The sequence below is a fragment of the Octopus sinensis genome, linkage group LG11 (assembly GCF_006345805.1).
Source record: "Octopus sinensis linkage group LG11, ASM634580v1, whole genome shotgun sequence".
Lineage (NCBI taxonomy): Eukaryota > Metazoa > Mollusca > Cephalopoda > Octopoda > Octopodidae > Octopus > Octopus sinensis.
In genome coordinates this window covers 28,627,111-28,634,446 of record NC_043007.1, presented here as the reverse complement: position 1 = coordinate 28,634,446, position 7,336 = coordinate 28,627,111, and the positions used below count along the sequence as shown (strand labels likewise).

At 41.6% G+C, this 7,336-nt stretch overlaps 1 long non-coding RNA gene across 1 annotated transcript in view; it reads right to left on the bottom strand.

The window, feature by feature from the left end:
• Window positions 1-3,871: 3,871 nt before the first annotated feature.
• LOC118765360 overlaps window positions 3,872-7,336 on the bottom strand; it is a 4,429-nt gene continuing 964 nt past the window's right edge. Inside the window, exons 2-3 of the long non-coding RNA XR_005001198.1 lie at window positions 7,296-7,303; window positions 3,872-3,881 (exon numbers count right to left, since the gene is read on the bottom strand). This is a non-coding gene — a long non-coding RNA (uncharacterized LOC118765360). The remainder of the gene's footprint in view (window positions 3,882-7,295; window positions 7,304-7,336) is intronic.

Below are 7,336 nucleotides of genomic sequence, written 5' to 3'. Positions count from 1 at the left end.
TATACATATCAATCTATCTATCTATCTATCTATCTATCTATCTATCTATCTATCTATCTATCTATTATCTATCTATCTATCTATCTATCTATTATCTATCTATCTATCTATCTATCTATCTATCTATCTATCTATCTCTATCTATCTATCTATCTATCTATCATCTATCTATCTATCTGTCTATCTATCTATCTATCCATCTATCCATCTATCTATCTATCTATCTATCTGTCTATCTATCCATCTATCCATCTATCTATCTATCTATCTATCTATCTATCTATCTATCTATCTATCTATCTTTCCATCCATCCATCCATCCATCCATCCATCCATCCATCCATCCATCCATCCATCTATCTATCTGTCTGTCTGTCTGTCTGTCTACCTGCCTGCCTCTCTGTGTGTGTGTTTGTCTTTACATATACATCCAGTTAAGCCCATCTTTGCAACCAACTTTTGGTCCTGCTCTCATCTACTTCTTCATCACTTTCTCTCTTTCATTCATCTCATCCCTCACTCACTCCAACTCCTTTATATCTTAGCTTTCCACCCCTAGAAAACTTGCAAACCATGAATGACAGCCCTGTATACTGCTCCATCACTCTATCTTGTCATTCTCCATTAAGCTTAAGTATGACAGACTGAAATTCTTCATCTTCATCACTCGTGTCCACCGTCCATCTCACTCATTCCACTCTTACCTCTCCCACTCATTCACCCGCTGCCAGCCATCACTTCCTCTCTCTTTCTTTTTTGTCTCCACACTTTTCTGCCTCCCACCTCAACATTCTCTCAACTCTCCCTCTCTCCTCTATCCATACCCAATCCTTTCTTTTCTCATCTATTTTCTCTCTGCCCCATCACTCTCCCCATTCCTCCCTTATAATTTCCTGCCCCCCCCTCATCACTCTCACTTCTTTTCTCACTAAACACTGATGTTAATTCCTTCCCTTCCCTTCTCCCCTCCATGCAACTCCTCCCCCAATACTGTCAATTCTCTTACTCTCCCCATTTCTTACATCTCTTCCTCTCATACTTCTCTTATCATTTTGCCTAGAATCATCTTCCTCGCTCTCTCTTCCCTCTGTAAGGTGGTTGAGGTACACTCAGCCACAGAAACCATATCAGAACAGATACTGGCATATAGCTTAGTCTTCTGACTTGTTGGATCCGGTTGAACTGTTCAACCCAGGCCATCATGGAAAACAGATATTACCCACATGAACGTTGGCTTCATATATTCTGTGGATAAATAGTTTTCTCCCATGCGTTATGAAAACAAATAGAATTCTCCAGGTTTTCTTCCTATTCCTCTCCTGCTGATTCGCAATTTCTGTCAGTCAAAATAATGAATTTGTTGTGTTGTAAAAGAGAATCGATTTAATCAACTTTCCCCTTCCCTTTAAATTGCTAGCCTTGAACTTAAGCATCGGGCAATGTGCCTTGCAGCATAGTTATGACTCATTACGTTCTGAGATCAGTTCTGCTTATAGTTGAATTCCATGTTGCATAATTTTTCGCTTCTGTACTTATACTCTGCCACGAATATCCCTCTTTCTCTAGTTCCTTCTGTGTTGGCCTACACCATGAGTTCTTAGGCCTACCTTTCTTTCTATATCCATCTGGTTTCCACTGCAAAACACTTTTCGTTACATTTGGTGTTTCTTTTCTAATTGTGCTACCAATCCACTTCCACTTTTTCTTAAATATTTGCTCCCTAATTGAAACTTGATTTGTTCTTTGCCATAGCTCCATATTGCTTATGTGTTGGGGCCATCTAATTTTAAGTATACTACACAAGCATCTGTTGATGAATGATTGTATTTGCTTATTTGACTTAACTGTTGTTCATCATGTCTCAGCCCCATACAATAACACTGCTTTTACGTTAGTGTTAAAAATTCTTGCACTCCATACTTTTTTAACAGGTGAAAAGTGGTCCTTGCCTTACTCATTCTCAAAGCCCTAGTAATGTACTGGATCACTTTAATCCATTTGTCCCTCCCCACAAATTGTTGGCCTTGTGCCTAAATGAGAAACCATTATTAAAAATTTTCTTGGATGTCCCTCTTGATTTTTTTAAAAAACCAGAATTAGTTATTTAGTTTATATATCCTATTTATTTTATAACATATAGTATTACTTGTAATGTTCTTTTTTTGTCATTTAATATTTATATACATAATGTTTTTAACGTAAAATAAAATTACTATTAGACGAACTGATTTTACTGGATATAGATTAGGAAAATCTTATCGGGTGGGGTGGGGGTGGAATCTTAAGAATGAATAAGCTGGTGGGTGGTGGTGGTTGAAAAATCTGAAGAAGTGATAAGCGACAGGGAGACGGTTATTTCAGGACCCCAGAGCAGAACATTGGAATGAAAAAACACGGGAGATAATATACGTTAGAATACAAGTTATCTCCCTTTGACTGTAAATGGAATTTCTTAATTTCTGGTTTCGTGAGAATTAGTTTCTAGCCGTACCTCCACAAGAGTTTCATACTCCTGTTTCGTAGTTTATTCCATAATCACTATTCTGTTTACCGTTTTCACAGACACTAAAACAAGGCCCTTTATGCCTTCCTCATTTCACTTCCACTAACGCAAAAAGAAATCGTTGGTAATAAACGAAATAATAATAATAATAATAATGAAATTATTGTATACAGTGCTCAGGTGCACCACAACTTGTCAGAAAGTGCATATAAAGTACATGCAGTAATGTAGAAATGTCTGGAAAGTGAACATGCTTGTGTGTGTATGGAGGGGAGAAAATCAAGTGTAGTGTTGGCGAATCTCAGGAAGCATGGAAGTCTTGAAGGATGCAGTGCTCCAACAACTAACAACCGATGCCGGCAGTTTGTTCAATGCTTCAGCAACTCTCAGCGTGAAAAAATGTTTCCTGAAGTCATGGGAGCTGTGTTGTTTTCTTACTTTGTAAATATGTCCACGGGTGTTAGATGGGTGGAGTTTGAAGAGGTGCTCAGTGTTATTGTTCATCATCATCATCATCATCATCGTTTAACGTCCGCTTTCCATGCTAGCATGGGTTGGACGGTTCAACTGGGGTCTGGGAAGCCCGAAGGCTGCACCAGGCCAGTCAGATGTGGCAGTGTTTCTACAGCTGGATGCCCTTCCTAACGCCAACCACTCCGAGAGTGTAGTGGGTGATTTTATGTGCCACCGACACAGGTGCCAGACGAGGCTGGCAGACGGCCACGCTCGGATGGTGTTTTTTATGTGCCACCGACACAGGTGCCAGACGAGGCTGGCAGACGGCCACGCTCGGATGGTGTTTTTTTTTTTTTTATGTGCCACCGACACAGGTGCCAGACGAGGCTGGCAGACGGCCACGCTCGGATGGTGTTTTTTATGTGCCACCGACACAGGTGCCAGACGAGGCTGGCAGACAGCCACGCTCGGATGGTGTTTTCTTATGTGTCACCGACACAGGTGCTAGACGAGGCTGGCGGACGGCCACGCTCGGATGGTGTTTGTTACGTGCCCTCAGCACGGAGGCCAGTCATTGCGGTACTGGCTACGGTCGCGTTCGGATGGTTTTCTTATGTGCCACCGGCACTGGTACCACAAGGATACAAATTCCATTGATGTTCATCTATTTTGATTTGGTTCGATTTGATTTGATACGATTCGATTCTCACTTGCCTCAACAGGTCTTCACAAGTGTCACAAGAAGGAAGGTATGCACAGGTGGACTGACTACGTCCCAGGTAGGGGCCACGGATTATGGCTTCACTAGTCTTGCCGGGTCTTCTCACGCACAGCATACTTCCATAGGTCTCGGTCTCTAGTCATTTCCATGGTGAGACCTAACGTCCGAAGGTCGTGCTTCACCACCTCGTCCCAGGTTTTCCTGGGTCTACCTCTTCCACGGGTTCCCTCAACTGCTAGGGATTGGCACTTTCTCACACACCTCTCTTCATCCATTCTCGCCACATGACCATACCAGCGCAATCGTCTCTCTTGCACACAACAACTGATGCTTCTTAGGTACAACATTTCTCTCAAGGTACTAACGCTCTGTCGAGTAAGTACACTGACATTACACATCCATCGGAGCATACTGGCTTCGTTCCTCACGAGCTTACGCATGTCCTCAGCAGTCACGGCCCATGTTTCACTGCCATGTAGCATAGCTGTTCGTACACATGCATCATACAGTCTGCCTTTTACTCTGAGCGAGAGGCCTTTAGTCACCAGCAGAGGTAAGAGCTCCCTAAACTTTGCCCAGGCTATTCTTATTCTAGCAGTTACACTTTCAGCGCACCCACCCCCACTACTGACTTGGTCACCTAGATAGCGGAAACTATCAACTACTTCTAGTTTTTCCCCCCGGAAAGTGACAGAAGTTGTTTTCTGCAGATTTTCGGAGGTCAGTGCTCCAGAGCACCTGCCACATACAAAAACTATCTTCCCAGTTAGCCTACCTTTGACATTGCTGCACCTCTTATGTGTCCATAGCTTACACTGGGTACATCTTATAGAGTTTCTACCTACACCTTTTCTACAGATCGAACAGGGCCATCTTCCTGATGATATTTGTGGGTTTTCTACCTTTCTACTTATTAGTACTTTGGTTTTAGCTAGGTGACTCTAAGGCCCCTCGATTCTAAACCCTCCTTCCACACCTGGAACTTCTCCTCCAGTTCTGATAGTGACTCAGCGATTAGAGCGAGGTCGTCAGCATAGAGGAGCTCCCAGGGGCAACCGGTCTTGAATTCCTCCGTTATTGCCTGGAGGACTATGATAAATAGGAGGGGGCTGAGTACTGAACCCTGGTGGACCCCAACCTCTACTTTGAATTCTTCTGTGTACATGTTGCCAACTCTAACCTTACTTACGGCATCTCTGTACATGGCTTGCACAGCCCTCACCAGCCATTCATCTATCCCTAGTTTCCTCATTGACCACCAGATGAGGGATCGGGGGACCCTATCAAAGGCTTTCTCCATGTCAACAAAAGCCAGGTACAGGGGCTTATCCTTGGCTAGGTATTTCTCCTGCAGCTGCCTTACCAGGAATATAGCATCAGTGGTGCTTTTCCCTGGGACAAACCCAAACTGCATCTCATCTAAACTAACTCTCTCTCTAATTAGTTGGGCTAAGACCCTCTCCGTAACCTTCATTACCTGATCCAACAGCTTGATACCTCTGTAATTATTTGTATCCAGGGCATCACCTTTACCTTTGTAGCAGTTGACTAGTATGCTGCTACACCAGTCATTGGGTATGACTCCTTCGTGTATCACCTGGTTGACTATACGGGTGACTAGGTTATAGCCGACACTGCCAGATATTTTGAGCATCTCTGCAGTAATTCCTGATGGGCCTGGGGCTTTCCCTGTCTTCATGCTCCTAACTGCCTTAGCTACTACGGAACTATCAACTCGGATAGCTGGTCCCTCTGTTGGGTCAACATTTGGCAGACTCTCTTTATCCCATTCATTTTCTTTATTCAGCAAACTTTCATAGTGGCATCTCCAAACCTCTCTCTTTGCATCCTCATTTAGCGCAAGATGGTTGATAATTGTCCCTGCCCTATTTAACATTGTCCCGAGGGAGATCAAAGAGGAAAAGGATCCCATCAACTTTAAACGGAGTCTGGATAGATTCCTTCAAAGAATACCAGATAAGCCACCCATAATTGGATACAACTCACCCAACAAGAACTCACTACTTAAACAAAACTTGACTTAAACAGGATTCGAATAATCCTATCAGGTGGTGCTATTAAGTTAGACATGGCCTGGACCAATCTTTGGTCGAAACATATCTAAGTTTATCTAAGTGTAGCCTTGCATCTTGGCGGACATGAAAATTATTGATTTATTTGATCAATTATTACAATTATTTCGATAATTTATGCTTTCAAACGAGATAATTAAAGGCCACATGAACAAACACGCGTGCACATGCATCTACAAACATACACCCGAACTCACACACATGCATACACACATACAATCAACCCCCCCACACACACACACAACTAGACCCTTGGCCCAGAAATCTTCTTCTGACTGATCAGTTCTCTGTTTCAGTTCAGCCATCAAACTTCCAACCCTAATCGTGCTCTATCAAGATGAACTCCATCCATCTTGACTAATTCATAACAACATTTCCAGATATTGATTTTTACACAAATTAAATGTCAATAACTTGTTCTTTAAATCTTTTGTCTCTTCAGGAGAATCCATTCATTGGCAGAATTGATATAAAATAACATAATGCTGAAGATTCAAATCTGTTTTATGAGGTTTGATTTGTAGAGACTGGGGAACCTTACATTTCAAGAACATACACACACACATACTTACAAACATACACACAAACACATACGTACATACATACATACATATACATACATACATACATACAAACACATACATACATACAAACACATACATACATACAAACACATACATACATACATACATACATACATACATACATATACATACATACATACATACATACATACATACATGCATGCATGCATACATAAATACATACATACATGCATACATACATACATACATACATACATACATACATACATACATACATACATACATACATACATACATACATGTGTATGTATATATATATATATATTTATACACTCATACACCCACACATATATTTTCCGTCGAGAAGATTTTGATGACTGCAGAATAAATGATAATCAGATGGGAAAATGTCCAGTGAATATTGTGGGTGAGGTATCATTTCCCATTCAAACTGCTCCAGACTTTCGAATGTCATCCTCGCTCTATGTGGCCAAGCATTATCCTGATGGAAGAACACCTTTCGTCTTGAAACCAAAGATGGTCATTTTTCTTCTAGCATTGACTTAAGCCACTCAAGCTGCTCACAGTAGATCTCCTTTGTTATCATTTGGTTTGGCTTTAAAAGTTCAGTCGACTAAACCTTTCATATCCCACCAAACAGTTAACAACTCCTTATGTGGATGAAGACCTTCTTTAGCCTGGGGTGCCAGTGTTTCTCCTTTCCCTACCCACTGTCTTTGCTGCTTCACATTTTTATAGAGAACCCATTTCTCGTCACCAGTCACTATTGGGTCCAAAAAAGGTTCATTCATGAGATGTGGCAGCAAAGATGAGCACACATTCACTCTCTGTACACAATTAGACTCAGAAAGTTTATGAGGAACCCATTGACCCAATTTGCTGACTTTTCTCATGGCATGCAGGTGTCAATGAATGGTTGAGTGACCAAATCCAAGCTTCTTTGCTAGTTCTTCAACAGTTATGACTGGATTTTGTTCCACCAGGATATGCAGATCTT